The following is a 24,504-nucleotide window of genomic DNA, read 5'->3' on the forward strand; positions in this document are numbered from 1 at the left end:
AATCTATCGTCGCGACAAAAAAAGCGACCCGCGAGTTACACAACACCAGTCAGAAACTTGCCCCTTTCAGATACAGCGATCACCAAATGGGGCGTCCGTGCCCACTGCCTCACCGCGCGGGCAGCTGCAGCGGCGGAGTGTACTCGACCGCACGCCGCAATGCCGGCATGTCTAGGGGACAAGCGCATACAACACGCGCTAAGAAACCTCTTCCACAGTGCCCACGCAGAGTCACATATTCAGGGAGCCAAATGCCCCACATTTTCTCTAGCGCCTGCTGTTAGGGCCGATTTAGGCTCGAGCCACCCATCGCCGCAAGCCGCACCGCACGCTTGCGGTCGCGTGAAAAATTGCACGTATCCAGCACTTCCGCGTCGGAGTTAGCAAAGCGGTGTGTTAGTCATCTGCAGCCACAGATAGATAATCTTTAGCTTCAAATGTTGTGGAAATGGCGCATTTGCTGATATAACATAACGTCAAAACGTAGCAAAACATACACATATCTGCGCGTATGACTCACGTTGTTGCACATAGAGATGAGTCAATATGAGCGACCGAGCCACTTATCCCATTACGAATGAGGTGTTTAAGTACCCCCCCAAAACTACCTAAAAGTGCAAAAGGCATCAATATCCATAATCAACAAAAATTTTAAAAAAATATCTTGCGGGATTTTTTTTTTTCAGTAATATGGGGAAACACCCAGGCACGAAACTGGAAGTGCGCTTGACCCCAAGCCACTTCCTTGACCCCAAGGTTTCGTTTTATGTTTCTAAAGACAGCTCTCGTCATATGTGAACCAAAGGTGTACATTTCTTTTTACAGCCCATGTGTGACACCAATGCAGCTGGATATTTCGTGGCGGCCGGCTTCTTCTGACTTTTCACTCGAAAGACATGATGATGATGATGATGATGATGATGATGATGATGACCTCGATGAGTTTGGCGCATACCCGCTCACGGGGATTGGCCAAGAGTCGGGCAGTCTGCAGGGAGTCGCGGGTCAAACTTCTTCCTCGTTCAGTGTTCCTGCTCTAAACCGACAAATGACGCTTGCTGCCTGTCGTTCGGTGTTGGCCTTAAACATAGCCGGAAACTTCGTACTCAAAACTGAAACTCGGGAAAAAAAAAGAAAACGAAAGATGTTTTTCTGGTCTGTTGCCCGCAGGCAACATTAGTCAATAAAAGGCTAAACAACGTCAACTGTGATCCAGACACATTACGGGCTGTTATTCCGATTACCACTTTTGTTTCACTGCGTCACACTTAGTTTGCGCGTGCCATAAGGTATTGGAAAAGGAAACCGCTCGACATAAGTGCTCACTTATAGGCCACGTAATTCTCTCGCGAAAACGCGGATGCCAGCGCGCTGGTATTTGAGCGAGGTGGTTGTTTACGCTGTTGTACCAAATGCGCATGTAGTCTCTTGTTTCCCGTTTGATGTAGACTTAAACGTGCATCCCTGGAATTAAACGTGTCGGCATAACAGCACGTACGGACCCACCAATCTACGCAGTGAATGAGACTGGCAGTCTTAGGGAACGGTGATCAGGGTTGCCAGATTGGGCTATTAATAGCCAAATTGGGCTACTTTTTGTCCGAGTTGGCGTCAGAATTTTCCTTTTGGCTATGTGGCTATTTCTGGGCTACATCTTCTTCCTGTATAAAAAAAAGTAAAAATAGTTAAGCACAAATGAAAAGCACACTGGAATCAAAATGCAGGCGACAGTAGGATAAAGAAATTGAACGCGTATGCTAAGAAATCAAAATTTTCAAATTCTATGTAAGAGGACACATCATAATCATCATCATCAGCCTGGTTACGCCCACTGCAGGGCAAAGGCCTCTCCCATACTTCTCCAACTACCCCGGTCATGTACTAATTGTGGCCATGTTGTCCCTGCAAACTTCTTAATCTCATCCGCCCACCTAACTTTCTGCCGTCCCCTGCTACGCTTCCCTTCCCTTGGAATCCAGTCCGCAACCCTTAATGACCATCGGTTATCTTCTCTCATTACATGTCCTGCCCATGCCCATTTCTTTTTCTTAATTTCGACTAAGATGTCATTAACTCGCGTTTGTTCCCTCACCCAATCTGCTCTTTTCTTATCCCTTAACGTTACATCCATCATTCTTCTTTCCATAGCTCGTTGCGTCGTCCTCAATTTAAGTAGAACCCTTTTCGTAAGCCTCCAGGTTTCTGCCCCGTACGTGAGTACTGGTAAGACACAGCTGTTATACACTTTACTCTTGAGGGATAATGGCAACCTCCTGTTCATGATCTTAGAATGCCTGCCAAACGCACCCCAGCCCATTCTTATTCTTCTGATTATTTCAGTCACCTGATCCGGATCTGCGGTCGCTACCTGTCCTAAGTAGATGTATTCCCTTACCACTTCAAGTGCCTCGCTACCTATCGTAAACTGCTGTTCTCTTCCGAGAGTGTTGAACATTACTTTAGTTTTCTGCAGATTAATTTTTAGACCCACCCTTATGCTTTCCCTCTCCAGGTCAGTGAGCATGCATTGCAATTGGTCCCCAGAGTTACTAAGCAAGGCAATATCATCAGCGAATAGCAAGTTGCTAAGGTATTCTTCATTAACGTTTATCCCCAATTCTTCCCAATCCAGGTCTCTGAATACCTCCTGTAAACACGCTGTGAATAGCATTGGAGAGATCGTATCTCTCTGCCTGAAGCCCTTCTTTATTGGGATTTTGTTGCTTTCTTTATGGAGGACTACGGTGGCTGTGAAGCCGCTATAGATATCTTTCAGTATTTTTACATACGGCTCGTCTACACCCTGATTCCGTAATGCCTCCATGACTGCTGAGGTTTCGACTGAATCAAACGCTTTCTCGTAATCAATGAAAGCTATATATAAGGGTTGGTTATATTCCGCACATTTCTCTATCACCTGATTGATAGTGTGAATATGGTCTATTGTTGAGTAGCCTTTACGGAATCCTGGCTGGTCCTTTGGTTGACAGAAGTCTAAAGTGTTCCCGATTCTATTTGCGATTACCTTAGTAAATACTTTGTAGGCAACGGACAGTAAGCCGACAAATATGCATGTCAAAAGGCCGAGGATCGCGGCCTTATGATAATCATAATTAAGAAAGCTGGCCTCAGGAAACGCGTCTCCGTACGTGAACTGACGCTTCCCGCGCGCATGCGAACATGGACTATTGCTGTCTCCACATGTGAGCTTTCGGCGTCCCACGTTTTAAGCACGATATGCTTAAAAAAAAAAAAAGAAAGCTCCAGTTGACGGTGCGCCGCGGCTCACCTCGGCGCCAGAACGGAGGGAGAGCACCGAGCTGAACCTAACCGAAATTTGCCGAATTTCCTGCCTGCCGTATGGCGCCTACGTGGCAATTAGCTCGGACCCTTCCTGCCCAAATTGCCCCTTCTCCGACGCCAACGTAGAACGTATCCTCTTCCGTTGCCCCACAGCCACCACAGCCATCCATTCCCTACACAACTCCAAACCCTCCTCCCGTCTTTGCTATCACTATCCGTATCAAATGCCGCCGTCGAACGAGTGTTCAGCCAGGTCTTGCTCATTAAAACCGACCTTCGAAAACAAATGTCGACGAGACATTGGTAGCGCTCTCCCACGTGAAGTTTGGCGTGGCCAGGAACGGAGGCTGGTGCAAGGATTTTAAACCGGGCTAAGAATTTTCGTCCCGTTTCAGCTTTATCATTTTGTACGGACCAAGCAGTTCCACTTCGTAATAAGCTTGTGATGCTTAATGATAGCATGCTTTTTTGATGTCTATGTATCGTACTAGATTTTGTACCAACCGCCATCTATTGTGTTAGACTTTGTATTGAAAGTTTTTGTAGTTTTTCGTTTAATGCACATTGTGGCGTTAAGCGAAATTATGAGCTGTAAGCTAGTAATAATACTTAACGCCTGAATGCATGCCATTGCTTAGCGCGTTTATTGCGCGGTGCATTTGTGCGTTGTTCCTTGCGATTTTCTGGTGCTCTGGGAAAAATAAAACAGCGCACTTGCAATGAAGACCGCATTTGCCTGCATGCCTGCGTTTCTGCACTTCTTGCGCAGCATCAGTTTTCCGTGCCGCATGGCATGCGTCACGATGCGCGCGGAGATCATGCGTGGAATTAATATGTGGGTACTCTTGCCGAAAATTAATTCAATATGCCTAAGAAATGACGTAACAAAAAGACAAAGCTTTTTGGCTACTTCGGGGCTACCCAAAAGTTTCGCTTTTGGCTACTGCGGAGGCGAATTTGGCTACTTGTGGTTGGAGCGATCTGGCAACCCTGGACTGACGTACATACGCTGGCACAGCCGTTTCTCCGCTTGCCACTTATTCTGCACGCGCCGTGCGAAGTAATGACTTGATTTGAAATCGCTAAGGCCAGAACTGAACTATAAGAGCAGCTTCCATCGTCATAACTTAATACATTTCAGTTCCGCCGGTATAACGGGTGCGCTAATTCGACGGCGCCAGGCCTTACCTTCGCTGAACAGGACCGTGGCTGTTGATCGGATACGGTACCACACCACAGGATCGAAGGATATATCAGCATGCTGCAAGCTGAAAATCCTTGGAGGCATTTCAAATGCAAGACATTTCAGAAGCTGCATTATCGACTCTGAAACTATGTGCAAAACTTTATTTCAGTTCGCATGTAACTCCAGCGAATGCCGAGTTTGCAAGAATATGTACCACAAAAAAGTAAAAATGTTTGCAACTGTACAGTGTTCTCCACACAGGGGAAATATTCCTAAAGAACAGCTTCGTCATTTTATTAAGTCCTAGTGAACATTATACCGTAAGTGCATGTTACAGAAAGGTACAAGTGGATGCAAGCAGGTAAATTTACACAGGGCAGTGAACAGTGAAGTACAAAAGTAACGGTGATTAAACTGATCAAGACGCAACATCGCAGGCCCGTGCGGTGGTGGCTTCCGATCAATGCACAATCTCGCTGAAGGGAGGTTCAGGATCCGCTTTGCTTGGCTGTGTAGTGGTACGCAGCTTTACCGCTAACATGAATAATGACTGTAGACAGGTTTCTAAAACTAAGTTTGGTGACATGCCAGCACTATATTTCAAAGGATAAGCTGATAAGCAAGATGCTCACATGCTAACGGAAATGTTTTATTGCCTTTAATTCACACCATATGCTTTTTGTAACGGTACGCTGATGCTTTGCATTAGCCATGATGAATAAATTGATAAACAAGGAAGATCTGGACAAAGAAAATATACCGACAAAGACCTCTTCGAATAGAAGTCGACGAGGCAACGGCCACATATAAACACACCACTGGATGCCCTTCGATTAAGGGGAACGCCCAGAGCCAGAGTTGGGAGGATTTTGGAAAAGACTGGCGACCGTCACTAAGAAACCATCAACGAGCTTTCTGAAGAATTCAGATGAGACGAGGCGAGCCACGAAGAATTCCATGAAAGAAGTGAGAACGCACCAAGCTAAAAATATGCCAACAACCAGATGAAGTGATCGAAGTTGCACGCACATAGAATATACAACATGCATGCAGCAACACACGCACACGCACGCATACTCATACGAACACATACGAGCGCGCGCGCAACTTCCCAATGCGAAGCAGCATCAGCGTACCATTACGAGAGCCCAGGATGTGAATTAACGTGCACCAACCTCCAGATTGACTGAGCAGTGTACCACAGATGAGCCAGCATGTTACCCGGAATTGTTTTGGTCTGCTCTTCAAACAGTCAAGGACCCTCAATACGAGTCTTTGGCGAACGGCTATAATACAGCTACCGGACGGAAAAAACTCCCACAGGGATGTCGTGATCGGTGGTGGCAGCACGACTCCGTAGTTATGCAGCGTCATCGAGGCAGCACAGAGAAGGCAGGGAGGGACTTTCTGCAGCGCAACGTCAGCGGGCGTAGCAATCTGACGAACTGTCGTGAGCAAGGCTTGCTGGACTACGGTGAGCACTGGACGCCATGGCCGACTACGCAGGCGGAACAAATCTTGAGGGGCGGTGGATGCAAGACAATGGTTGCAGACTGAAACGACAAAAAATAAAGGATGTTAATTAGCCGTCAGCACACTGTCGCAGCACGGGTCGGAAGAATTCTGATTTACCTACGCGCAATCGACGTACTGCAGGGCTGGTCGTGCAGGTTTGTTCATTGGCCATGAAACCAGTAGCTGTGTGGCTGGAGGAGGAGTGCACAGGCGGTCAGCCGCGGAACAGGCGATGAACGTCATCCGTCCGGGACACGGCAGGGTGCAGGAAAATCAGCCGCACGGGACTGATGGCCAAGTCTGGGGAACTGGAACGACATGGAGGAATTATGTTAAGCACTCGTCAACACGAAAGCAGAGTGCGGGCCCAAAGAACCCCGATTTACTTACAAGCAGTCGACGTACTGCAGGGCTGGTCGTGCAGGTTTCTTCATTGGCCAAGAAACCAGTAGCTGTGTGGCTGGAGGAGTAGTGCACAGGCGGTCAGCCGCGGAACAGGCGATGAACGTCATCCGTCCGGGACACGGCAGGGTGCAGGAAAATCCGCCGCACGGAACTGATGGCCAAGTCTGGGGAACTGAAACGACATGGAGGCATGTTAAGCACTCGTCAACACGAAAGCAGAGTGCCGGCCCAAAGAACCCCGATTTACTTACAAGCAGTCGACGTACTGCAGGGCTGGTCGTGCAGGTTTCTTCATTGGCCAAGAAACCAGTAGCTGTATGGCTGGAGTAGTGCACAGGCGGTCAGCCACGGTACGACAGACACTGAACGTAAACAGTCCGTCACACTTCTTCGCGCAGGGACGTTAGTGGAGTGCGCTGGATGCGGAGGCCTATAGGATGCGTACCTGAAACTTATAAAAAGGGGCAACTGTTCTAATTACAAATATAACCGGAAAGTAGGTACTCACCGTGACAAGCGTGATCGCACGAACCGTGGCGGAGATGAACTCGTCAAACATGGTCCGCGTGTCGAGCGACAAAAACACAGCGTGGCACAAGGAATGGAAAAGAAAAAAAAAAGTGGGCACGTACTTTGGCCGCAACGCGCCGCGCCGCGGACCGAAGGCAACGTCCGTTCTTCAGCGTAGCTGGATGAACTGGAAGTAATACGCCACTGGTTAGCCTGACGCTAATTCCGGATGCCACCGACTTCCGCGATTCCACATTTCGCGCCCTTTCGCGCGCGTGGACGCGAAATTGTGGCCGGGAAGCGATAGGCACTCGGAACGGGCCGATGGCCGTGTCGCAAACGAGAGAGAGGACCCCTGCCAGCTGTTGCCTGCGCGCAGCGTCAGCTACCTTCCTAGTGTTAGCTGAGCCTGAAGCTAGAATCGCCCCACCCCGTCCTCTCCGCTTCCGTCACGGCGACGACCCGATGTGGCTGCGGCCGTCCAAGGAAGCTCGTGCCCAATTAAGCACCAGAGTTAACTGCACATAATTTGCCAATGTCGTCAATCAGTTTTGATGAGGAAGTTAATGGCCGCGCCGCCCTCGCAAGCTAAACACTCCCACCTCGGAGATTAGATGCCGAAGCGAGGCTGCGGCGACAGTAGCTGCGTTGTCCCTCAGGGCAGTGCCACTGTCACCTGGTTGCACGAGCTGCACCTACGGTTGGGAAAATAAAAAAAGACAAGTCATGGCAAGCTCGGGCGTTTTGAAACCATATATAGCGTATATGCACGCAAATAATGCAACCACGAACACAAGGCGATGGCGTAGGACTTTCGGTTCCAGAAAAGGAAAGATAACGATGCATGTTACGAATATAACACGACGGCATGTCGAAATACAAAAACTCTTGCATCGCAGGGCTCTATTCGTTACTGTGAAATGCGGTCTCAAAACGAAGTAAAACTACGGGCTCGGAAGCATCGATGTCGACGAGAGCGGCATCATGCGTTGCTCTAATTAAAGTTACCGGACAAACAGCACCTCAAGTGTATTGCAGCGACACAGTCGAACGGGACAAAGTTTTTGGCGGATTGTGCGGCGATTCACCGCGCGACTTCGAAGACAGCGTGACGTACGCGCCTGCACAACGGCGTCTATCGTCTGGCGCAGAGCTGCGATGGTTACACTGCGAGCACGTTTACGCGCCACTAACGGCGTGGTAAATCAGAATACGGCGCAAAAATATGCAGTGGCAGCGGGCACGGAGAGCTGGAGTATACAGCAGCCTTGTCTGAAGAGCACGCATCCCTGACCCCTGCGGTGCAAGACAGCGCTGTCTATAACGTTAGCCGCTGGGCTCGAGTACCACTGCGCACGTGCCCCTAAGAACACTAAAAACAGTTCCATTCTTTGGGGTGTATATTTGCCACAGAACAATAATAGTCATCTGTCTTGCCCGCATTTCCTTTCTTTAACGCTGCGAGCCCGGTACTTCCAAGTTAGAAACGACATGCGCGTTAACAGCATGACAGAGCATTCCCGACAGGAAAGTAACGAGCGCAGCGTTTTCAAGAAAGGAAACGCAAGCAAGCCAGATGACGATTATCGTTCCGTGGCAAATATACACCCCGAAGGGTGCAACTGTTTTTAGAGTGAAGAGCTGGGTGACTGATCGCTTCACTGTCCAGTTCCCGCCTTCTGCGCTCGCTTCCCGCCCCCATGGCCGCGCTGCATGGCTATGTGGTTTTAACACGAGGCGCGGTCACCCCGCCATCACTCTCGCTTGCTTGCCTGGAAGCCGTGGCAACCACCGCTACTAGATACTTCTAGTAACGTTGGTGGCAACGTCATTTCAAAGCCACAATATGGATGAAGCGCGGCCACGGCGGCAGGAAGCGAACGCGCGAGGTGGAAACGGGTCAAGGAAGCGATGAGCAGGCACCCGGCCGACTGTTTGCCGCGCGTGCGCAGTGGATACCAAACTCGAGTCCAGCGGTTAGGCTTAAGACGAGTTTCTCCGCAGGGCCCCGGCGGCACGCCCTAGACAAGGCCGCCTACCTCCGTACAGAACAGCATCGAAGACTATACAATCTTGCCACGAATCCGAAGACTTCGCGAGGAGCGTTAAGAGGAGAGAAATAGCGGGGGAAAGAAATAAAGTCGTTATATTTGTGGGAATACGCTCGTTACGTATTAAGGGCTAAACATGGGAAGAGGCCGTGATGCCGGTATAACAGCAAAAAGAAAGAAAGCCGCTCCATCGTAAGATATGGCGTTCAGCTAACCTTATCCAAGGTGTTACAAAAAAAAAAAAAAGCATGCTGCAAAACAGTCTTAAGGCTACGGTGTTCGGTTGCCAGAATTCTGACGATGGAAAACCGCAGGTTTTATCGCATCTTACACCGTGAATTCTTACGCTTTTTCTTTCTATTTTTTTAACACCTTGCATAACTTGAGCTGCGACATACAGTATACAAGCGCGTGCACACACACACACACAGTGGCTCACCTCCAAAGGTAGTTGAAGCAGCTGCCGACGACAGTTGCCTCGTTGTCCCTCGGTTGAATGGCAGGGTCAGTTCTTTCGGGGGAACACGCGCACAAAAGAAAAGACCGCGATAGGCGAGACTTCAGACTTGTCGGCAGCAACGGCGTCGTTGGCGTCAAGGCGCGACCGCTCGTGCGCGAGAAAGGATGCAATGGCCGCCGCGCGTCGCATACGTATATTCCGGGAGCTCCAACGGGCCGTGCGAGAACTCCGGAGCAGAAGAGAGTCCCGTAACCGCAATTGCAGAAGTCCATGCCGTAACTGGTGCAGCCGCGACTTAAAGCTTCGAAGCACGCCATACGGCAGAAGCCCGCGCCGGAACCCATGTCTGTGTTTCGGGGTCGTTGATGTGGTCGACAATCGCTGCCAGAACATATACGCTACGATGCAGAGCTTCAGCTGACACGGGCGGCTGCGGCGAGAAACGCAAAATGAAGGGCGGGTCTCTCGGCGGCCGCTTCTTAAATCAAAATTTACGCGCGACTATCAACTGTTGACGCATGCGCTGCTGTGCCCAGGCGTCTTTCCTTCGTGCGCCGTACGTCATCGTTCGTCGCCAGTGGACCGCAACAGCCGTTATCGCCGAGATCAACAACTCGGTGCAACCGCTCGTCTGCAAGAAAGAAAAAAAAAAAAACGCAAGGAAACAGAGGGAAAATGATCGTTGCCATAATCTGGCCTTCCATAATCCGCCGGTTTCGGAATGTTCCAGTATAGCGTCCACTTCGTTCAACTGCGGCTGCGTTCCGCATTGAGGATTACGGCATGATTACGGTGCTGCCCGCAGCCGCATTGTCTATCGGTGGGGCACGCGGACGCAACCGCTGCTCCGAACGCGCTATCAGAAACTGCGCGACTTGCAATTCACGGGCGCGTATATTCTACGTAACGTGTCGGAACCCCTTTCCGAGTTTCATTATCGACTTCATTTTTTTATTCGCGCCGTCTCGTTACGGACTAATAGCGACAACGGTTCGCCGTTCATTTGATGTGACCCCGCGTTGCAAATGTTTCGATTCCATATCGCACGCGCTTAAAGCGTGACGCCAACTTCGTGGATATGCTATAGCAGCGCCCTATAAATCACGTTTAACGGTTCAAAAAATTAAGGCAAAGTGATGTTCGCTGCAATGCTGGCGCGAATGAGGCCAACCGTCGAGGCAAAGGCCCGTGTGTCGACAACGGTGACTGTATTACATTGCGGGAAACATTTCGCGCAGACGATATGGTTGTTTCATAACGTCTCTTTCTACGCCTGTTCTCAGAGCGTGCTTTGCGGGGTGGTAATGCTCGCTGTGCTTTAGCTAGCCCCCACTTATCCTCAGTATCCTCGTAACCCGCCGTGGTTGCTCAGTGGCTATGGTGTTAGGCTGCTGAGCACGAGGTCGCGGGATCGAATCCCGGCCACGGCGGCCGCATTTCGATGGGGGCGAAATGCGAAAACACCCGTGTACTTGGATTTAGGTGCACGTTAAAGAACCCCAGGTGGTCGAAATTTCCGGAGTCCTCCACTACGGCGTGCCTCCTAATCAGAAAGTGGTTTTGGCACGTAAAACCCCATAATTTAATTTTTAATTTTAGTATCCTCGTAGCTGTCCGCCGCAGCTGTGGCATTCCGCTGCCCAACCCGAGGTCGCCGGTTCGGTTCCCGGCGGTGGCGGCTGCCACATTCTGATGCAGTAAGAAAATGCTCGTGTACATAAATGTATATACAGTCGGCGTCACCCTTGTGGGGAACGCGGGAACGGCAGCCCCCGCGGCGCTCCAGAGGCAGCCGGCGACGTCTAAACGCTAAGGTGCTGCTGGACCCGACGTCTAACGGTAGCTGCTGGGCACTTCTGAGCCCAGCGACCATCGTTAGACGTCGCTGGCTGGCCCGTGAGCGCCCCGGAGGCCACCGTTCCCGCGTTCCACACAGGGGTGACGCCGACTGTTCTTATACATCTCTTTATGTAAAAAATCACTGCAGCCGTTATGACCGTTCGTGTCTGACGTTGATCGTGTCTGGACCGATTCTCTGGCATTTTCTATCTCGATCACGGTTGTCGACAACACGGAGTGCCTGGCTTATCTTACCGTCAACGCATCATTTTGTTACTTTTAGAAGGCTAATTTACGTCCATCTCGGACGAAAATTAAAAAAAAAAAGTAAGAAGACAACGCGAAAGCGAACGACGACCGCAACGTAGCCAGTACTGTTACCCTTGATAATATTCCATCCCACAGTGGCATTCTAATGTCGCGAAAATGAAGCAGGTGTGCTGTCCCCGCTTCTTGACCTGAACATAAAAAAAGAAGTCACCTTGCCGGTGCTCGTGAAATACCTAACGCGTCTCTTATGAGGTATGCCGAACGATGCGCTCTCCTTTTTATATGAGTAATTTGTCGCCCGAAAATTCAATTGGATTGGAAGCATGCAATAATTATTCCTAAATCAGAAGATCGGTTGTTCCTTCCTCCGACCCTCCGATATCCGTACTTCGTACGTCATCAAAAACACAGGAACACCTCGACTCATCTCAGAACCTATCCCACGATGAATGATAACGTTAACCCGATTAACATTCAACCACTGTAGCTACCAATGGTATTGCTGAAGACACCTTTATTTGGAATCTGTAGTGGTCTTTCTGTGATTTGTATTGTTTCGGCCATATTCCACACACACTGTCTCCGGGACGAGCCAACTTTGCTGCGACATCCGCTCCTTACATACGGTCGGCCTCGCGCATGACAACACGTGACGACAGCCGTATGACGACCACTCCCTCCAAACACACCAGTGTTCCTGCTGAGCTCCTGTGTGTAATTAGCATTCGGAATGGTAAAAGTCAAGGGAGAGGGAGTGAAACGAAGAGGGATATGTAGGAAGGTCAACCAAAGACGTGCCCAGTTGGCTACCCTACACTTGAGGAGGGGGACAAGGGAAGAACAGATAATGAGAGAAAAGAAAAATAGTTAAGCAAAGACCGACGCCCAAAAGTAGTTAGTTGCCTTGCGTGCTGCGTACGATTCGCACACCGACTAAGGATTTCAGACGATTCAGGCACAACGGCGATACCTATCGCCTATAATTAGTAAATTACCACATCAGATTCTCGCACATTGAGGACGGCTCACGCTTCCGGAGCCAAAGCCCCCATCAATACGCCTGTAGAATGCCATCCCTACAAATGTGCGCAGTAGTTCCGGCAATCCCAAAGGTATTGTTGTTGCGGTTGTTCAAAAATTTCGGAAATACGTGAAATGCCGCGAACATCAGATGACTAGTTGCTTGACACGTATGTCTTTTAACCCAACTTTCATAACTCCTTGAGGTCTCGAGTCCATGATTGAAACCACGTTCACCACAGTGAAACGCTATGTTCAGTAGCTCACTCGACACACCCTCCCGCCTCTTCGAAGAGCGATGTGCAACTGGCGGTGGTCCGAAGCAGATCACCGTCAGTTGCCGTGTGTATATATATTATATATATAGTTATGGCTTGAGGAAATCACGCTGGCCCCGGTAGTAAAATGAAGAAAAAAAAAAGTACGACGTACGTTGAATAAGCACAGTATATTGCACTGACGTTTAGGCTGGTCGACCACCCGAAACGTCAGTGCAATATACTGTGCTTATTCAACGTACGTCGTGCTCTTCTTTCTTCTCACTCACACACACACACACACACGTATATATATATATATATATATATATATATATATATATATATATATATATATATATATATATCTGTGCGTGTGTATACACGCACATACATGCTCTTCTACGCTCTCCGGTCCCTTCTCTAGCTGCCTCTGCCACGTGACCGGTTTCCCACACAGATACACTTTTATCCCTTTGACGTTCTCAATGCTAACAATTTAATTTACAAGGAAGAAGTCGGGAATTACAAAAAAAAAAAGAAAAAAGAAGAATAGCCACCCTCCACAAAAGCAACTAAGGCTGTGAGTTTATCAAGCACCAAAACAAGGAAGAGCCACGGCCGGCCGTCAAATAACGCAAATTGCAACTATCATGCCGGCACGCTGGAAACTATATTCGAAACTAAAAGCAAGAAATAGAGAGAAATAATAACACAGCAAGAAAGCAAAGCCAACGAAAAGAAAACACGTTAGGAAAATAACAGACAGCGCATGTAAACCGCTAAACACCAAATATGCATCAAAATCAGCCGTATAAATTTATCTATAATGGAAAGGAGCGTGGTGCGGGATGAGTGTAAAATATGGAATAAAATTATTAGAAAACGTCAAGAAAAACATAAAGAAACTTTGCTTGTCAATATCGCTCTTGATCGTAAGTTATACGCTCGCTAACCAAGTCTCGTTTAAAGGCGCATCTCCCGGTCTATCTACGTAGCAGCGAGAACAAGGCAACGACACGCTGTAAACCACGCCCACTGAACACATTACAAACCGTCTGGTGTGGCCGTCACACCTCTTCGCAGTGCTGGCGTTTTCCTGCGTCTACACGCCTGCACAGCCGTCCAGGCTAGTTCAGAGCTGTGAGAAATAACACCAGCGCCCACCTTTAGTGCTATAGCTTTTTGATCAGGTGGGATGCATGCTGTGGAAGCAGGGAATGACGCTTTTCGAATTCCTTTTAAACCGGTGGAACTTTGGAACGAGTCCCCCCCCCCCCAATCCGCAGTGCTGACAGGCACGCATGCGCACTGGACAGCTCTCGAACCCAGGCTCGCTGCCGTCCGGGAGCACAACGATGCACTTTGGCCTAAATTTAATGCGCAAGCATATGCATGGACACTAGTTTGGATTTGCTCCCGACAGCACCTATATAAAGGGACAGGAAAGTGAGAAGCAAATGAATGTGCGCTAGTGAGGGACATACGGAACTACATCCCTGTGCCCCACTCATGCAATATGCACTCATGCAATAGTGGCAGGCAGCGAAGCAAGACAGTATTTTCGACCTCCTTGCAGTTCCTTACTTTGCGCCCTAAAGCCAGCTCTCTTGGTATTGATCGTGCGTTTTGTATCAGCCGTTCCGGAAATGTTTTGTTTTTTAGCGAGAAGTGCTATTTATCGAGGACTTAAACTAAATTCGCTTGTATCCCTGCGTTCATCGCATAGTAAAATACATACCGTTAAGGTCAGTCTATATACGTTTTATTGCAGTTTTTCGTGGTTGGACAGGACCAGTAAACAACCGCTGTTGGATTGCCCGTGTGCTTTCCTAAATTTCCACTTCCCTGGAGGCGTCCGTAGTTATCCGTCCACGTTTTTGGCAGCGCGCCTGACAACAAAATGTTTGCGTAGGCTCACACCGGCTAGTTCGCAAGCCCGCTCGCAGATCTGTGTGATCGCAACATTAGGTTGCTCTTTTCGCAGCTTCATAACACACATTCAGCAAGATTTGCTGAGCGCCACGGCAGAGGGCGTTCCCATTGCTGTTTCACGTGAACAACTGGCTCGGTGTCGTCGGAGTATAGCCTGGCACGTATACCTGGTGAGGGTGCAGTGGATGAAGGCGAGCTCGATGAAGCAGGAACGGCAGATGCATAATCGTGCTCAGCGAGAAACGCTTCCCCAGGAGAGACGTCCATGCTGGAAACTGGAGTATGTCTAAGCCCCGATAAGTTTTGTGCAGACACATTTTTCTTATAGTGCAGTAAAGGATAATAATAATTATTGGATATAAACGTCTATTGTAAAACGCAACAGCATTTGCAGTGTTGCACGAAACTGCGACAAGTTGTGGCTTTTGCTTCTTGTGAAGATGTGTGGCGCACGCCGGGTTTTTGCGTTGCAAGTGTTCTCATCATCATCATCGTCGTCGTCGTCGTCATCATCATCATCATCATCATCATAATCAGTCTAGTTTATGTTCACTGCAGGACGAAGACCTCTCCATGCGATCTCCCATTACCCCTGTCCTTTTTTTATTTCAGTTCAGTAAGCAGGCTTCACCGTTCCACTATAATAGACGCGTGAAAACGCATAAAATTATGCGATTATAACTTTATTTTTTTGTGTGATTACCCCCTAATTTAGATAACTAAGGGAGTTTAAGTGCGACCTATTTGCAGTACCGCTTAGAAACAGCGACTGGCGGTTATGAGGGCGTTGGCGAAGCTTCACTGATAAGTTGTATCCGGCTATACGTGAATTTGGTTCATTGTTTACAAGGGTTATGCAAAATTCCTACTCACAAATAAGTGGTATATTTAGGAGCTATGTATATTATTACAATTTGTCCTCTTCACATGTACTATCAGATGTAATTTACAGATTTGGGATTCGTGTTTCATTGCTGAGTTACACAGCTGCAAACTTGGTAATTTCTATAAAAATATTGATATTCATCAATTTTTATTAAAAAATCGACGCTATAATTAAAAATCCGCTCGCAACAATCACTAGCTTTTAACTTCGCCTTTTAAATGCAACGATACTAATCAAATTTGGTGCAGTGGTTGCCAAGGAACACGATTTCTTCTTTTCCGCAGATAGGAGCCTCCGACTTAAAGCTTTTAATGCTGATAAATGAGAATAACGGTTACGCTGCGCATGGTGTTTACATCTGTTTCGCTTCCGTAGCGTGATGTAAAATACAAACATATCAATAACAAAACCTGGAAATGTGATTGATGAAAGACGATTTGGTCTGCAGCCTCTGCTGGTTTCCACAGCCTTTTCCAAATGCAACAAAATTTCACTTTGGCTCAATTGACTATAAGTGCCTAACGTGCGTATACTCTCGAAGTAATATAGGCCAAGACGAAGGGCTGGTAACTGGCTAATTTTGTTATTAGTAGGTATTGAATATAGCGCTTATATACGCAGACGGCGCGTGCACCTGGCGGCAAAACGGTGCACTCCTTTTTAAGGGAGTGCACCGCATTTAACTCCCTTTTAGGCCCGCCTCCTCATTTTCTGTTTCTCCTATTTGTTTCTCTATTTCAAATTGCTTTGTCTACCACATGTCTTCTCCGTATGTCTTGCACTTGCGTATTATTTTTAAGTGCGCCAGTACGAAGGCTCCGTAGCTATTCCTGACCGCTATAATAAACATTTTATTTATTTATTTATTTATTTATTTATTTATTTATTTATTTATTTATTTATTTATTTGTGAAGGGGGTGCAGCTGCAAGATGAGCACATGTTTTACAATACGCAGGAGGATAAGACTGGAGGCATCTGGACCAGCGCTGCCAACCTCCGAAGCCAGTTTGCCCCTAAGTTGGACGACGAAAAATTCGCTAAATTTCTCTGCATTCATTGCAAGATGTGGTTGATAACCAGTTTGTCAACATAATTTCTGCAAGGATAAAATGTTTCTTTGCATTATGCAGGTACACTAAACATCTTATAGCTCAAATTTATTTCTAAGCTAGTTTTAACGTATTCAAATAATGAAGTCATGTACTCAAGCTGAAATTGTGTCAAGATGGTATGCTAACAAGAATACCTCCTGGTTTGAGACCATATCCACAGAACGAAAAAGTCATCACGTATTTATTTGTTGTTGCCCAGAGTTGCTTTCCAACTGGAACAAAGTACGGAACCGCATAGAGTGGAGCGCCGGAGCTCGCTTACAGAATGTAAACATGCCAAAAAAGGTGTGCCACTCAGCGAAACCGATGTAAAGATGCGAACATCTTGTTTTGCATGCCGCGCACAGGCGTGACACAGCCACGTCTACGCGCTTAGGCGTCATTTGCAGCGAAGCACGCAGATGCGCGAAAAATATTTATCTTTCCTCTAACGCAGTACTCGCCCACTGAACACGTGGCCACTGGCACTCTGTCCAAGGTTGCTCTGGTTATATAGGCGGCTTCCAGTAAAATTTTAGTGTAAGCTTGCACTGTCGACTGTTACGGCCGAATCGTCGTGCCCAGAGTTAGGCATACGCGTCCGCTTAGGTCCAAATTCGCCTGTGCTGCTTTGTTTGGTGCTGCAGTATGGCGCCTTCGTGTCGCCTGTTGCAGACAACTATTTCATTCTGAATGCGTTAACGTCGACAGCACAGCTAGGGGTGCCAACGGCAAAATTTCGGTATACGAGCACTTCCGCAAAGAGCCAAGGGCATCCACACCGGCCCTGCCGTTTATTTGGTGAGTGAGTGAGTGAGTGAGTGAGTGAGTGAGTGAGTGAGTGAGTGAGTGAGTGAGTGAGTGAGTGAGTTCCACACCGGCCCTGCCGTTTATTTGGTGAGTGAGTGAGTGAGTGAGTGAGTGAGTGAGTGAGTGAGTGAAAGAAGTTCATTGGGTCTAGAGAAGACGCAGGAGAGACCTTGGTGACACGCGTGCACTGCGCCTGCAGTACGACGCAGTGCTATGCTTCGCATGCTAATGTGCAGGTAATAATTTGCGGTGGCTGAAGTCAAAACGCGCTGTCACGGGAGCCGTTCTGCCGTTTCCATGTCTCAGCGCGAAGTATCCCTAGACCTAGAGACATTTCTCTAACGTTGGTAGCATTGTTCTCGACTTCTAGAGCAGCTGGGAGAAGTGTGATAGACCGGTCGGGCGTGAACGGAATGTGCCACATAATTTTCTAGCTATGACAAGGTGAGACAATAATGACTACCGCCACTACACTAAGAGGCCAACATCAGTTGGCCTGTGTCTCTCTCTGTCTCTTCCCGTCCGTCCGTCCGTCCGTCCGTCCGTCCGTCCGTCCATCCATCCATCCATCCATCCACCCATCCATCCATCCATCCATCCATCCATCCATCCATCCATCCATCCATCCATCCATCCATCCATCCATCCATCCATCCATCCATCCATCCATCCATCCATCCCTGCGAGGGAAGGAACTATAAGGTGTTTTCTAATGTGAGTAAACAAAAGGAGAGTGCCAGGTCGAATGCTCTGAATACTAATAATAATATTAATAATAATAATAATAATAATAATAATAATAATAATAATAATAATAATAATAATAATAATAATAATAATAATAATAATAATAATAATAATAATAATTACTCTTGCCTTGCGCCAGTTGACCTCACATAATGCCTGCAAATATGTTTGATTTCATCACGCCACCTAGTTCTATGTCGTCCTTAGAATGCGCTTCGATCATCTTCCTTTGACAACCACTCTGCAACATTAATAAACCATCGGTTATATGTCTTACGGATTACATAGCCTCCCAACTCCGTTTCTTCCTCTTGATTGCCGTTTGAATATCGGCCACCCTCGCTGGCCCTATATATAATCAAAAACCGATGTTTTCCTATCTGAGTGCTTCACAGAATTCGGTTATCTGATGCTCCGCTCCGTAACCTTTTTTGCAAGGTATATATACACTGCAACTTATAAGCACACGAAAGGGAGGAGTTGTCATCCACCCGAATGTAACAGGAAGCTACAAAGTAAACCGATGCGGGTTCCTCAGGAAGAAAGCTTCGCAGAAGAATATAAATTCGTCCTGGTCCGGGGATTCGAACCCGCGGGACCAACGCCTATTTGGGGCGGACGCTCCATGATTCGAGTGAAGCAGGAGGCTATAGCAGATTGCTACACGAAGGCGAACTGACAACTCGAAGCTAAGTGACACTGAAACTTATAAGTACACATTTTGAGTACATCAGCAGGTATAATTTTTACTTAACGAGCCTTCAAGTACGTACAATAAAGCAGGGGCTCGGGAACAACGACGTGCCATCGCAATGGCCGGTTGCCCATCGTTTCTTCCAAAATTGGAGTGCTTTCTTTCTCTGGATGCACTCAAGGGGGTGGGCCACGATGCAGGAACACCGTAATTTAGAGTGGAAGAAAGAAAAAAAACAAAGAAGAAGGGAAACGGAAAACTCGAAGCGCTGGCACCACGACCACACGCGGCGTCGCTCTTTGGCGAAGGCACGGATTTAGTACTACCGTAATGCATGGACATCAGATGCGTTGTAGTGGGGCAAAAATAGGAGGGTGAAATTAGAGAACGGATTCGGGGACTTCAGGTTGAACGAACTGCGGAACTTACTTTCTTTTTATTATCCCCCCCCCCCCCCTCCTCAATCTTTTACTTCTTGCCGCCGACGAAGAAGGAAGAAACACGAGGAAGGGCGCGTTCTCTTTATTGTCAGCTCGGGAGTTCCGCAACTTTAGATATGCAAATCGAGGTGAACGAGACCGCGGAGAATAATAGTATAGACTTGTTTCTGTGCGACGTATGTACGTATATTTAAGACGTAAATAGTAATAGTGAGCGAGCTAACAGCTCTATTATTTGGCTGCGCTACAAGCGAAAAAAAAAGAACACAAGAAGACGAAAACACAAATAAGTAAGCGAAGTATATTAGAGAGAGGACGTGACCCCGTGGAGTTGGAGGCGTTCGCTCAATACGCGACCCATGCAATCTAGATCACCGAACACGCGCGTCAGCAAGTTTGCAATAACCCATTTCCATTCAGCACGACATGTATACGTTACGGTGCGGACCGCAATATTGGCGGCGAGGAGTTACGGAGTCGCCATCTGTCGGAAGCGCCTCGATCACTTGCGTAGTATGAGGGATCACGTGGCGCGCTCCTCATAGGTTTCGCTTACGGCGCTCAATAAAAACACCACGCGGCAGCCCTCCTGGACATTTATGCAGGTGCGCTCAAAACGAGGGAAGTTTTTGACTGTCGATATAATAATCTTGGGCAAACTGAAAGCATAGAATCGTTTACAGACGCTATCTCTTTACAGAATACGTATACAGTACGTGAACGCCACTGCGCGCGGTCGCCGCGATGGAGACTCCCGAACCGGCTTTTTGCGTGAAAGGTAGGCAAACGCTGAGAGTAAACCATGTGAAATATGTTCTTATAGTGGGCTGTCTATGTAACCAAATGGGGCATAACAGAATGGAGCCTCAATCCAGCGATCGCACAGGTTCGCAGCGCCCGACTGCGTGTCTGCATGCATGTTCGTGCACAATGTTTTGCTTTCGCTGTGAGCGCGTTTTTGCACCATGCCGTGAGCTTTAGGCCGCAGCATATGAGCATTTGACTGTACACTAGCAACCATTATTGCGTGGACGCTATCAGAACTGTTCAAAAATAATTCCGTTATAGAGACTTCGACGCCTAGCTACGGCGACTGTGATGTGCCGTCGCGACGATTCAATCTTTTTTTGTCTTCTAAATTCTTGGACATTTCAATATTATTTCTCAAGTTGCGTCGCAGTGTGTGTTTATCGGTCATCTCAGCGTGCGATTTCCCTCTGCTTGATTTTCGTAATCCAGTGCATTAATTCATAACACAAACATGACCACATGACGTGCCTTTCTTTAATGTGCGTCTTACCGCTCCCTTTCCGTTCCAGTGAACTTGCCAGTATCTAGCATCAACAAGTTCATAGACCAAACCGTCATGACATTAGCCGGGCAGCAGGCGCGGGCGAGCGTCTCAGTGCGCGTTTTCTGCTACTCACCGAACATCGAGCAGTCCCGGCGCCGTAGCAGAAATGTTCTTCGCGTCTGTGCTTGCTGCATACCGGAGTTGTAGCCGATGGCTGTCTGCCGGTTCTAAGTTTCACCAGCCAAGCTTCACGCAGCTCCTTGCCCTGTGGCTACGTGTGAATAAGGCTGACACCGGGCTCCGTTGCGTGCGTCCGGCACTGCGGCACCGAGCTGTAGCCTACCATGCTGCACGCCTCCAAAGGCAGCCACCTACCTATTATAGTATTCTCAAATGTTATCAAGCAGACACCCAAGGCGGTAAAGCGTCACCACTTAATCAGAACCGCGGCGCAGGTGGGACTTTAAACTTTCGTTTTCAGCTCGCTTCGGCGCTTCCGAAGCAGCCGACGCGGCCGCTGTGTCCACGTGATCTCTCATGCCAGGTCACGCCGACGGTGGCGCTAGCTTTTCCATAGGTCGAGCTCGACGCCAATAACGGACGCCGCAGACAACGCGCACCTCTAATTTCCATTAAAGACTACCGATTACATACAAGACTATATATCTCTGCTGTCTCAATTAGTCCTCCCACTGTTTAGATTCGCGCTTCGGTGCATTAGGAGTTGAAGCGCAGTCATCTCAATGCACTTACGTGACGTTTGTGTTTGCGTTTCTTCGTTACAGAAAACACACAGTCATGCGTGTAGAGCTCATTTACGCTATTATACTTACCGCCGCAGCTCAGCACACTGCGAGATTAGGCGGGTTCTCCTGGCTGTTGCAATATGAAAGATGGCCGGCTCTGTTAGATGCTATGCATTTTCGATCTCTATAAACAAGCATTCGAAAAGCAGACTTGCCAACCTGGGTTCTTTAAAGCGCACCCAGTGCAAGTGGATATACACTGTTTTCTTTTTTTTTTTTTTTTTTTTTGCATTTAGCCTTCATCGAAATTCGGCCGGGATTTGGTCGGGCTTAGCAGATCAACGCGAAAGCCACTATATATACGCCACCTTGGCAGGTGAGCTGCTATATATCGTGCCTGCGGACGTTATTGTGCCCGAGTTTTTAGTATTTCACTGATCGTAGCGCGTGGTAGGCCACAAAATAACGTGTCCTCACACTGATAACAACACAAACATCCACTGCTACGCTACGTGTATTTGCACACATGGAAGAGCTGTATAGTTCACGGAAGGACCACGCGCTCTGACTGGGACGACTTTTATATAGAAATGCATGTATGTAGACGACTCCTCATCGGGCGAAATACGGTCATTTCTGGGCGTCGTGCAGTTCCCTTAAGAAACTTGTGGGCTTTTGGCTTTCCCATGTGACGTAACAGCGTGACGTCAAAGCACGGAGGCCTGCTCCCCAGACAAGGAACGGCGGGGAAGTTTTTGCTTGAGGAGCTCAAACGCAGCGTGATTTGGTTTGAAAGATGCCTGGGTGAGGGTGAAAGTGGCGAGCGGTTGCATAGTGCTCCCCAGTTGTTAAAAGAACAAAGGGAACGCATATGGGCAATGCGGGTTCTCGCCGCAGTAACAAACAGTGGTCTTCATTCACTGTGCCATAACCGTTCTGAACGCGTCATTGTTTCTACATATTGTATAGACCAATGACCGTATAATCACCTCAAAACAAAGGAGTCCAACAGCACTAAAAGCGACACCATAGGAAATAATTTGAGGCCACGCAGTGAGCACCAGAGATAACAACGGGTTGATTATACACAGCAACGCCGTGTAATCAAATTCTACTGACTCGACATTTCACGGCAGGCTAGAACCGCGGCGACAGCTGCCGAGCACGCAGCAATGAACACCTCTCGCTCTACACTCCCCATCCAGACGTACAGAAAGAAGAAGAAGAAGAAGAAGAAGAAGAAGAAGAAGTAAAAGATTAAAAAGTGGACGTCGCGCTTATGTCGGAACAGCTAACTTAATTACGTCACTCAAGAAGGAAGGAAGGAAAGAAGGAAAACAGTAGGAAGAGTCGCCCACTTCAATGACGTCCCATTTTTAACTCGGCCACGCACAATTACGTCGCTTCCGAAACGACCGCGACCTCAAGCGCACCCGCGTGGTCACCCGCAAACAATGACACATGAGCCGGTAATAACAACTGTCAGAGCGTGTACACATCTGGTATAAGGCGTGTTGTTGTGGAACCGTATGCGAGCCTCACAACCGCTGTGGCTCGTGTCGAATGCTGCCGTCACATATATCCTATTCAGGAAGGTTCAGCCCACCGGAGAGCAAAGGCGTGGAACAAGAAATCGCTTCCGCGTTCGCCGGACCCCTTAACGTCTGGAGAACTTCTTTTCCCGACCATTACCGGAGTTTACACAAAGAACAATGCTCACTTTCGATTGTTTATAGAAGAGACTGCCAAGTCGGGCAGCTTGAAGCGCAGCGAAAGCCCGTCACATTGGAATCTATAAGAAGGAAGATGCGAAAGCCGTCGACGTAAACCCATACACGCTATTCGATTGTTCCGATCCCCGGTCGTGCCAGTATCTCGTGCGCGTGTACGCGGAACACATGGGTCGACGCTGTCGTCGGGGCGCATGCGTGTCCTCAAGCGCCCGTTTCAAAGTCCCGCAGTCACAGTATACAAGTACGAACTCGGAAGTACTTTCGTGACACGTGTTTGACGTTCCCACGAGCAAAGGACAGGAAAGGCAATCAAACGTGCGAAAGAAGTGCCTTCTGTTCGGTACGGCCGCTGTTGAGCGGAGAACGCGGAAGGTCGTCTGCCGCGGAGCGGAGGTCAACGCGATTTAGAGCGCGCTGTACGGAGTCAAGCGTTGCGCACACGCTCGACTGCCAAGTTTACCGAGTCCGAAAAGAGAGTGGCTGCTGGGAAAAAGAGCACGCATTGCACTGCACGCGCAAGCAGTGCCCGTCCCTCCAACTCTTGTTTTCGTGACCGGGAAGGTTCGAATGCGAGCGGCCTTTCGATCGTCTGTCTGTCAGGAGATCATGCTGCGAGGAAGTGGCTACATACGCATGTATATGTATACATGCCGCTCTCCTCAGCACGTTTCACTGGCGTCAGATCGAAGAGATGATGATCCTTTCTTGGGTTAGAGGTGAGCAAACATTGCAAGGTGTTTGAGACGGATAAGACAGGGCGCGGAGAAGAAAACGGGGATCGAGCATTAATTCACGCCGTTACGTTTTATATCTATCGCCTTTGGCGTGTTCGAGGACGAAAGTGTGTTGGCATTTCGTCCGTCCGATGGAACTGGGTCGAGGAATCGGGGGAAATGTTTGGAGCCCCGGAATTCTGACGCAGCTATAGAAGAACCAAGGGACGCTGGCACAGGTTGGCGCTTCTGAAATCGATTTTACGATAAATGCCGACTTCCTCGCCGCGAATGAAGTTTGCATGCATTGTGTCAACATCGGGCGCGATGCGCCTTGACGCGGACTATTTCTTTTTCGACTGCAAGGTTTCCTTCCCGAGGAAGTTGCAAGGGTTTCTTTTATAGTGTTATGTATGGGCCTATCTTTCTTTCTTTTTCTTCATTTCTTTAAGAAACGTTTTTGTCTCGTCATGTGCAGACGGATGACAGTTTTTCCTTGCACTGCGGATTTTCGCAACTCTGTTGGTCAATCATTGTTACAGCGCTTTATAGTGTTAAAAAAGTTACTTGAATGGTCGTGATGGTGAGTATTGCTGT

The 24,504-nt window shown here is 48.2% G+C and overlaps 1 long non-coding RNA gene across 1 annotated transcript; it reads right to left on the reverse strand.

Annotated features, from left to right (window-relative positions):
• Positions 1-6,133: 6,133 nt before the first annotated feature.
• LOC126522846 (uncharacterized) lies at positions 6,134-10,402 on the reverse strand. The gene is made up of 4 exons (XR_007597545.3): positions 9,410-10,402; positions 6,661-7,614; positions 6,395-6,581; positions 6,134-6,312 (listed from the first exon to the last, which is right to left on the reverse strand). It is a non-coding gene; the product is annotated as an uncharacterized lncRNA (long non-coding RNA).
• Positions 10,403-24,504: the final 14,102 nt, after the last annotated feature.

This window comes from Dermacentor andersoni, chromosome 6 (assembly GCF_023375885.2).
Source record: "Dermacentor andersoni chromosome 6, qqDerAnde1_hic_scaffold, whole genome shotgun sequence".
Classification (NCBI taxonomy): Eukaryota; Metazoa; Arthropoda; class Arachnida; order Ixodida; family Ixodidae; genus Dermacentor; species Dermacentor andersoni.